The sequence below is a fragment of the Symphalangus syndactylus genome, chromosome 23 (genome assembly GCF_028878055.3).
Source record: "Symphalangus syndactylus isolate Jambi chromosome 23, NHGRI_mSymSyn1-v2.1_pri, whole genome shotgun sequence".
Taxonomy (NCBI): domain Eukaryota; kingdom Metazoa; phylum Chordata; class Mammalia; order Primates; family Hylobatidae; genus Symphalangus; species Symphalangus syndactylus.
In genome coordinates this window covers 11453172-11464263 of record NC_072445.2, presented here as the reverse complement: position 1 = coordinate 11464263, position 11092 = coordinate 11453172, and positions in this window count along the sequence as shown.

Genomic DNA, 11092 nt, shown 5'->3' with positions numbered 1-11092 from the left:
GAAAGAACCAATAGCCTTCATGAATAAAAAAACAAATATCCTAAACAAAATACTAGCAAATCAAATCCAGCAATATATAAAAAGAATTATACACCATGGCCTACTTGCAAGACTGGTTAAATATTCAAAGATCAACCAATATAATCTATCATATTAACATACTTAAGTATCAAAACTTCACATTAATTGCTGCAGAAAAAGCATTTGACAAAATTCAACATCCACTAATTATTAAAAATTAGTAATAAAAGGGAACTTTTATAACCTGATAATGAAGGATATATGTGTATATTCATATTGGTGTGCATATATATATATATATACACATATAGCTAACATCCTATTCAAATCCTAGTGGATGTCCTAGACAGTGAAATAAAGGCAGGGGAAAAGGGCATACAATTGACAAGCAAAAAGGAAAAGTGTCCTTTTCAACACATTACATGATGAATTCACAGAAAAATTGCAAAGAATCTACCAAAAAAGCTCCTAGAATTAATAAGTGAGTTTTCGAAGTTTACAGAATCCAAAGTCAACAGATAAAGATGAATATTTCTATATGCGGCCAGGCGCAGTGGCTCATGCCTGTAATCCCAGCACTTTGGGAGGCCGAGGCGGGTGGCTTACCTGAGGTGAGGAGTTCGAGACCAGCCTAGCCAACATGGTGAAACCCTGTCTCTACTAAAAATACAAAAATTTGCCGGGCATGGTGGCGTGCACCTGTAATCCCAGCTACTCAGAAAGGTGAGACAGGAGAATCGCTTGAACCCAGAAGTCAGAGATTACACTGAGCCAAGATCGCCCCACTGCACTCCAGCCTGGGTGACAGAGCAAGACTACATCTCAAAAAAAATATATATGTATATTATATGTTATATATATTATACATTTATATATTATATTTTAAATATACTTATATAATATAAAAATATATTTCTATATGCTTGCAATTAACAATTGGAAATCAAACAAAAATTTAAATTATTTACAATAGCTTAAAGAAAATGAAATATTCTAACAAAACTTGTGCAGGATATGTCTGCTAAACAATATAAAATGCCAATGAACTAAATCAAGGAAGACCTATATAGAGAGACATAAAACATTCATGGATTAAAAGACTCAATATAGTTAAGATGTCAATTATCTCTAAATGATCTATCAATTTAATACAACTCCAGTAAAAATTCCAGCAGGAATTTTTGTAGAAATAGATACATGGATTTTAAAATTTATGTGGAAAGGCAAAGGAACATGGATAGCCAGCAACAATTTTGAAAAAGAAGAATAAAGCTGGAGGATTCATACTACCCAATTTTAAGACTCGCTATAAAGCTACAGTAATCAAGGCAGTCTGGTGCTATAAAGTAATAGAAACACAATCAGTAGGACAGAGAATAGAGTTCAGAAATTGGCCACAAAAATATTGCCAGTTGCTTTTCCCCCCTTGAGACACACAAAAATACAAACCAATTGCTTTTTTAAAAACTTTTTACCAAAAACAGGTATATTTCTGATCAAACTAATTGCTTTTTGACAAAAGTGCAAAGGAATAGAATATTATTCAGCCATAAAAAGAATGAAAGCCTCTCATTTGCAGTAACATGGATGAAACTGGAGGCTATTATGTTAAGAGAAATAAGTCAGGCACAGAAAGACAAATACGTTATTACCCATATGTGGGAGCTAAAGCGGTAGATCTCATGAAGATAGAAAGTAGATTGGTGGTTTCCAGAGGCCAAGAAGGGGAGGGAGAGGAGGGATGAAGAGAAAAAAAAGAATATAAATGTAATTATTACCACTGGTGTACCCTTAAAGTTGACAAAGATGGTAAATTTTACATGAATATTTTACCTCAACAAAAAAATAAAATTTTTTAAAATACAAAGACATAGTTGTGGAGAAAGGGTTGCCTTTTAACAAATGGTGTTAGAACACCAGTTGAATATCCATATGCAAAAAATAAGCTGTATCCTTATAGAGTTTTGAAACTCTGTACAAAAATTAAACCAAAATAGATCATAGATCTAAACAAAAATCGTAAAACTATAATGCTTTGAGAAGAAAACAGGAGAAAATCTTAATGAACTTGGGTTAGGCAAAGACTACTTAAATATGACACAAAAACCATGATTCATAAAAAAATTGATAAATTTGGCTGCATCAAAATGGAAAACTATTGCTCTGAAAAAGACGCTGTTAAGAAAATGAAAAGAAGCTGCAGAGTGGGAGAAAATATCTGCAAATTGTTTATCCCACAATGAATTTGTATCCAGAATATGCAAAGAACTCTCAATATTCAACCATAAGGAAACAATTCAATTTTTTAAATGGGCCAAAGATTTGAACAGATAGTTCACCATGGAAAGTATGTGGATGACAAAGAAGTGCTTGAAATTAGCTATTATGGAAATGAAAGCTAAAACAATGGTTAGTTATACACTTATTAGAATGATTACAATTTAAAAAAAAAAAAACCTGACAATACTAAGTGTAGGAGAAGATGTAAAGCAACTGGAAGTGTTTATTTTATTTTATTTTATTGTTATTTTTTTTTTAGACGGAGTTTCATTCTTGTTGCCCAGGCTGGAGTGCAATGGCACGATCTCGGCTCACTGAAACATCCGCCTCCCAGGTTCAAGCGATTCTCCTGCCTCTGCCTCCCGAGTAGCTAGAATTACAGACATGTGCCACCATGCCCAGCTAATTTTGTATTTTTAGTAGAGACAGGGTTTCTCCATGTTGGTCAGGCTGGTCTCGAACTCCCAACCTCAGGTGATCCGCCTGCCTTGGCCTCCCAAAGTGCTGGGATTACAGGCGTGAGCCACCGCGCCTGGCCGTTTATTTTTTTTTTGAGATGGAGTTTTACTCTGTGGCCCAGGCTGGAATGCAACGGCATGATCTCGGCTCACTGCAACTCTGCCTCCTGGGTTCAAGTGATTCTCCTGTCTCAGCCTTCCAAGTAGCTGAAATTACAGGCACCCGCCACCATGACCAGCTAATTTTTGTATTTTAGTAGAGAGGGGGGGTTTCACCATGTTGGTCAGGCTGGCCTTGAACTCCTGAACTCAGATGATCCACCCACCTCGGCCTCCCAAAGTGCTGGTATTACAAGCGTGAGCCACTGCTCCTGGTCACAACTGGAAGTCTTATACATTACGTGGGAATACAAAATGGTACTGGCAGTCTGGTTAACAGTTTGGCAGTTTTTTATAATAAAACTTAAACACATGCTTACTAAATGACCCAGCAGTTCCACTGAACTATTTAATAACTAGGATCTTATGCTCACAGACAAATGAATCTCATGCTCACAGAACAACCACAAATGTTTTTAGCATCTCTTTTCATAATTGTCAAAATCTGGAAACCAAATGTTGTTCAACAGGAGAATAAATAAACTGTATATAACTATACAATGGAATACTATGCAAGTAATAAAAATGAACAAACTGTTGACATAAGCAATGGCATGAAAAAGTTTAAAATGCTGACTGGAAGAAGCCAGGCTCCAATTGTTACATACTGTATGATCCCATCTACATGACCTTCTGGAGAAGGCAAAACTACAGGACAAAGAATACCTCAGTGGTTGCTAGAGGTTAGAGATGGGGAGGGGGGGAGTTTGACCACAAAACAAAGGGGAATCTATGAGGGATTTTTTAGGGTGATGAAACTGTTTTACATCTTGATTGTGGTGGTGGTTACACAGCTCTACATATGTATTAAAACTTATAGAACTGTATACCAAAAAGCCAATTTAACTGTATTCTATTAGCTATCAAGAAAATGCAAATTAAAACCACCACAATGAAATATCACTTCCCACTCACTGGAATAGCTAAAATTAAACATACAGACAAAACCAAATGCTGACAGGGTATGGAGCAACCGTAACTCTCACACATGACTGTGGGAGTGTAAAATGGCATAACTATTTTGGAAATCAGTGTGGCAGTTTCTCATGAAGTTAAATATACACCTACTCTATGACCCAGCAATTTCACCTCCAGGTATTTACAATCGAATGAAAACATACGCACACAAAAAGGCTTGCACATGAATGTTCACAGCAGTTTTATTCATCATCACCTCAAAAATAAAATGCTGTGAAAAAACCATGCACAGAAGAGTATACATGCTATGATTTTATTTATATGAAGTTCAAGAAGAGTCAGAACTAATCTATGGTGATATTTGAGCAGTAGTTGGCTCTGGGACTGAGGAATTACTGAAAAGAAGTATGAGGGAACTTGGTGGGATGCTGGAAATATTTTATACTTTGATTGATGTGATGGTTACCCAGGTACATACATTGCCAACACTTCTGGAACTGTTCACTTAAGATCTGTGAATTTGGCTGGGCGTGGTGGCTCACACCTGTAAACCCAGCACTTTGGGAGGCCGAAGCGGGTGAATCACGAGGTCAGAAGTTCAAGACCAACCTGGTCAATATGGTGAAACCTCATCTCTACTAAAAATACAAAAATTAGACGAGTGTGGCGGTGCATGCCTGTAGTCCCAGTTACTCGGGAGGCTGAGGCAGAAGAATTGCTTGAACCTGGGAGGCAGAGGTTGCAGTGAGCCAAGATCGTGCCACTACACTCCAGCCTGGGCGACAAAGTGAGACTCCATCTCAAAAAACAAAACAAAACAAAACAAAAAAACTGTGACTTCACAGTATGTAAAACTTAACACAATAAAAACACTTAACATATATATGTGTGTGTGTGTGTATGTACGTATGGTAAAATTTATAAAGGAAAGAGCTTTAATCAACTCAGTTCCACGTTGCTGTGGAGGCCTCAGGGAACTTACAATCATGGCAGAAGGCAAAGGAGAAGTAGGCACCTTCTTCACAGGGTGGCAGAACAGAGTGAGTGCAAGCAGGGGAAACACCAGATGCTTATAAAACCATCAGACCTCATGAGACTCATTCATTTATCACGAGAACAGCATGGAGGAAACTGCTCCCATGACTCAATTATTTCCACCTGGTCTGGCCCTTGACACAGGGATTATGGGGATCATTATACGATTCAAAGTGAGATTTGAGTAGGGACACAGAGCCAATCCATATCAGTATATATGTGAAAAGGCTGTTCCTTAGCTTAAATAAGAAAATTAAATTGTAAGATGATGTTTGACAATGAATGTTTTGTTACACATTAAATCAATCTTCAAAGGTCGTAAGTGCTGAAAAATCCCCATTTGTGGATTCGAAAACTATTGTTGCAAACAGAATTAAATTTTCTAGACCTTGTTAAAAATCAAGGCAAAAATAATCCTTTCTTAAGGAATTCAATAATTTTTCAAGGAGTTTTGAGTTAAACTTCAACTGTATTTTTTATCCTAAGATCAATTAATTCATCTTCAGTTAGGTCAACATCTTAACATCTTTGATTCAGTTTGTGTAAGAAAGAAATAGATTGCATGTCTCTGGGTCAACTTAGAAGCCATCAAGATAGAAATAGCCTTTGGCAGCCTTCTGCAGTGTTCAAGAAATTTACAGATTTCTCTTTTCAAAGAAAACGACAGAGAATTGTGTATTACAACTCCATCTTAGAACAGCATATCCTCCAGCTTCTTATTGACCGCTTAGCCAAGAATGTTTTTAATTTTTTTTTTCAGTAGCATCTATAATGTTGATTTCATAACATTGAATTGAAGGTTCAACTCATTCATATGGTTTAAAGTATCTGCCAGGTAAGCCAACACCTTGATAAAATTCCGTTTCTCATAATGTCCCAAGAGTGGGTTTTCTTTTCTTTTGCTCTTGTTTTATTTCAGTTAAAGTAAAACTTCGGTCCTTAGTTTGAAAAAGTGCTTCAAGGCATATTCTCATTAAGGTCAGCAAACCTCTGTGTGGAGAGAAGCAATTCATATTTTGCTCTCACATCTTAATGGAAAATGTTTAACATGTTTGACTCGGAGACCTGCCTCTGATAAAGTTGATGACGTTTATGGCTGTTGACACACCTTATTTTTCAGGATTGTTGAAAGAATCTTTCTTGTCAGTACATGCCTCTGTAAAAAAAAAAATGATGATGCCTATGTGAAGAGTTTGCTTTCTCATTAAAGCAGGAAAACTAGATGCAATATCAAGCATTGCAGGAGCTCCATCTGTGCAGAGTATGAAAGTTTTCGTTCCAAAGTTTGATTTGGCAAAAAATCCTTTCACCATTTCCAAAATGAACAGGTTTTGTAGTTTCCAAAAGGAGTCACAAAATAAGAATTCTTATTTGATGGCATCAGCATGCATACAGAAACAAAAAGAGGGAGCTGGCTACATTGAGAGATGTCTGACAGGAGACATGTCTTACTTAGATGCCCTTTCAAGCTGGGCAGATGTGATATACTCTTTCAATTTTTCTGATGTCATACTTCAATTCACATTAATTGTTATAGACACACACACCACTGTGCCTTTTGTGTCCCATAACGTTCAATAATGGACATTAAAAAATATAACATATGATCTTCATCATTTGTCATTTTCTGTGACATTTCGTTTTAAATTGGGTTTGTAAAAAATATGCAAAGTAGGCCAGGCATGCTGGCTCACGCCTGTAATCCTAGCACTTTGGGAGGCCAAGGCGGGTGGATTGCTTGAACTCAGGAGTTTGAGACCAGTCTGGGCAACATGGTGAAGCCCCGTCTCTATCAAAAATTCAAAAAATTAGCCGGGGACCAGGCGCAGTGGCTCACGCCTGTAATCCTAGCACTTTAGGAGGCCAAGGCGGGTGGACACCTGAGGTCAAGAGTTCGAGACTAGCCTGATCAACATAGTGAAACCCTATCTCTACTAAAAATGCAAAAATTAGCTGGGCATGGTGGCACACGTCTGTCATCTCAGCTACTTGAGAGGCTCAGGGAGGAGAATCGCTTGAACCTGGGAGGTGGTGGTTGCAGTAAGCCAAGAGTGTGCCACTGCACTCCAGCCTGGGCAACAGAGTGAGACTCTGTCTCCAAAAAAAAAAATTAGCCAGGCATGGTGGCGTGCACCTGTGGTCCCAGGAAGGCTGAGGTCAGAGGATCATTTGAACCTAGGAGGCGGAGGTTGCAGTGAGTCAAGATCGCATCACTGTACTCCAGCCTGGGCAACAGTTAGACTCTGTGAAAGGAAGAAAAGAAGAAAAGAAAGAAAGAAGGAAAGAAAGAAAGAAAAGAAAGGAAGGAAGGAAGGAAGGAAGGAAGGCAGGCAGGCAGGCAGGCAGGCAGGCAGGCAGGCGAGCCAGCGAGCAGGCAGGCAAGCTAAAATAAAAACTTTGATCCAATTTACTTGTTTTAACTTTTTTATTTTGAAATAATTCCAGACTTACAGAAAATTTGCAAGAATAATACAAGGAATTTCCATATACCTTTGACTTGGATTCTCCAGTTGCTAACATTTTACCACATTTACTCTGTCATGTTCTGTCATATATGTCTCTTTATGTATACATAGTTTTCTGTATTATTATTTTATGTACACACATACTTATCTCATTATATAAGTAAATATTGTTTTTATGAACCATTGAAAGTAAATTACAATGAGGCATAATGCCTCGTTATCCCTAAATGCTTCAGTGTTCATGTCATAGAAACAAGGATAGTCTGTTACTTAACTACAGTATAATTATAAAAATCAGGAGGTTAACATTGATATGACACTTGAATCTATAGTCATGTTTCACCAGTTGTCCCATAGTGTCCTTTGTAGTAAACAAGAATTTTTTTTTTTTTTGAGATGGAGTTTCACTCTTGTTGCCCAGGCTGGAGTACAGTGGCATGACTTGGCTCACTGCAACCTCTGTCTCCTGAGTTCAAATGATTCTCCTGCCTCAGCCTTCCGAGTAGCTGGGATTACAGGAGCCTGCCACCATGCCTGGCTAATTTTGTATTTTTAGTATAGACAGGGTTTCACCATGTTGGCCAGGCTGGTCTGGAACTCCTGACCTCAAGTGATCCACCTGCCTCAGCCTCCCAAAGAGCTGGGATTACAGGTGTGAGCCACTGCACCCAGCCATAAATAAGATTTTTTTTTTCCCAAAGACCATTTCAGGATCATATATCAAATTATACATAATGCCTCTTTAGTCCCCTTTAACCTGGAACAGTTCCTAAATTTATCTTCGTCTCTCATAATCTTGACATTTTTAAAAAGTTATCTAGTGGAAAGTCTCCACCAGGTGCATTGGTTCATGCCTGTAATCCCAACACTCTGAGAGGCTGAGGTGGGAAGATTGCTTGAGTTTGAGAACAGCCTAGGCAATATGGCGAGACACCATCTCTACAAAATAAGATAAAAAATTACCCAGGCATGGTGGCATGTGCCTGTAATCCCAGGAACTTGGGATGAGGCGGAAGGGTCGCTTGAGCCTGGGAGGCGGAGGTTGCAGTGAACCTTGATTGCACCGCTACACTCCATCCTGGGTGACAGAGCAAGACCCTGTAACAACAACAACAACAACAACAACAATAAAAGGAAAGTCTCTCAATTGTATTTGTCTAAGTTTCTTCATGATCAAGTTGGAGTCATGTACTTTTGGCAATAATACATTGAAATTATAGTGTCCCTTCTATCAGGAAGGACATGATGTCAGTTTGCACCATTACTAGTGAAGTTAACTTTGATCACCTTGGCCAGGCGCAGTGGCTCACGCCTGTAATCCCAGCACTTTGGGAAGGGCAAGGCAGGCGGATCATGAGGTCAGGAGATTGAGACCACCCTGGCTAACACGGTGAAATCCCCGTCTCTACTAAAAATACAAAAAATTAGCCGGGCGTGGTGGCGAGTGCCTGTAGTCCCAGCTACTCGGGAGGCTGTGGCAGGAAAATGGAGTGAACCCGGGAGGCAGAGCTTGCAGTGAGCCAAAATCGAGCCACTACAGTCCAGCCTGGGCGACAGAGCAAGACTCCATCTCAAAAAAAAAAAAAAAAAAGAAAAGAAAAGAAATCCCCATCAAAATACCAAAGTGATTTTTCACAGAGTTAGAAAAAACTATCCTAAAGTTCATACGGAACCAAAAAGAGCCTGAATCATCAAAGAATCCTAAGCAAAAAGAACAAAGTTGAAGGCATCACGGTATCTGACCTCAAATTATACTGCAAGGCTATAGTAACCAAACCAGCATAAAAATAGATATAAAAACAGTATAAAAATAGACACATAGATTGATGGAAGAAAATAGAAAACCCAGAAATAAAGCCACATATCTACAGCCAACTGACATTTGACAAAGTCAACAAAAACATACACTGGGAAAAGGACACACTTTTCAATAAATGGTGCTGGGAAAATTGGATAGCCATATACGGAAGAATGAAACTGGGCCCCATCTCTCACAGTATACAAAAATTAACTCAACATGGATTAAAGACTTAAGTTTAAAACCTGAAACTATAAAAATACTAGAAGAAAACCTAGGGAAAACTCTTCTGGACGTTGGCAAAGAATTCATGACTAAGACCTCAAAAACACAAGCAACAAAAACAAAAATAGGTAAGCGGGGCTTAATGAAACTAAAAAGAAATAATCACACAGCAAAAGAAATAATCAACAGAGTGAACAACCTGCAGAATGGGAGAAAATATTTCCAAGTTATTCATGTGACAGGAGACTAATATCCAGAATTTACAATAAACTCAAACAACAACAAACACATAAATAGCCCCATTAAAAATTGGGCAAAGGACATAATAGACATTCTTCAAAAGAAGACAGAGAAATGGCCGACGCGCATATGAAGAAATGCTCAGCATCACTAGTGATCAGAGAAATGCAAATTAAAACCAAGAGATGTCATCTGACATCAGTCAGAATGGCTTTTTTTTGTTTGTTTGTTTGTTTTGAGACGGAGTCTCGCTCTGTCACCCAGGCTGGAGTGCAGTGGCGCGATCTCGGCTCACTGCAAGCTCTGCCTCCCGGGTTCAAGCCATTCCCCTGCCTCAGCCTCTCCGAGTAGCTGGGACTACAGGCGCCCGCCACCACGCCCGGCTAATTTTTTGTATTTTTAGTAGAGACTGGGTTTCACCGTGGTCTCGATCTCCTGACCTCGTGATCCGCCTGCCTCGGCGTCCCAAAGTGCTGGGATTACAAGCGTGAGCCACCGCGCCCGGCCCAGAATGGCTATTATTAAAAAGTTTTTAAATAACAGATATTGACAAGGATATAGAGACAAGAAAACGCTTTTACACTGCTAGCGGGAATGTAAATCAGTAAAACCTCTAAGGAACACAGTATAGAGATTTCCTGAAGAACTAAAAATAGGACTACCATTCAATCCAGCAATCCCACTACTGGGTATCTACTCAAAGGAAAAGAAATCATTATATCAAAAAGATATGCCGGGTGCAGTGGCTCATGCCTGTAATCCCAGCACTTTGGGAGGCCTAGGTGGGTGGATCATCTGAGATCAGGAGTTCGAGACTAGCCTGGCCAACATGGTGAAACCCCGTCTCTACTGAAAATACAAAAAAATTAGCCAGGCATGGTGGCGGGCACCTGTAGTCCCAGCTACTTGGGAGGCTGAGGCATGAGAATCACTTGAACTCGGGAGGCAGAAGTTGCAGTGAGCCACTGTACTCCAGCCTCAGTGACAGAACGAGACTCCATCTCAAAAAAAAAAAAAAAAAAAAAACCTGCACTCATTGTTTATCACAGCACTATTTACAATAGCAAAGATATGGAATCAACCTAAGTGTCCAACAGTGGATGATTGGATCAGGAAAATGTGGTATATACAAACGATGGAATACTACTTATTCATAAAAAAATAAAATCATCTTTTATAGCAACATGGATGGAACTGGAGGCCCTTATCTTAAGTGAAACAACTCAGAAGCAGAAAGTCAAATATTGCATGTTCTCACTTATAAGTGGAAGCTAAATAGTATGTGCACATGGACATAGAGTGTGAAGGGACAGGCATTTAAGACTTGGAAGGGTAGGGAGCAGAAGGGGAAGGTGATGAGAAATTATCTAATGAGTACAAGGTACATTATTTGGGTGATGGATACTAAAAGGCAAGACTTCACCGCTAGGCAATATATCCATGTAACAAAATTGCACTTGTGCCCCTTAAATTTATACAAGAGAAAGTAGTTT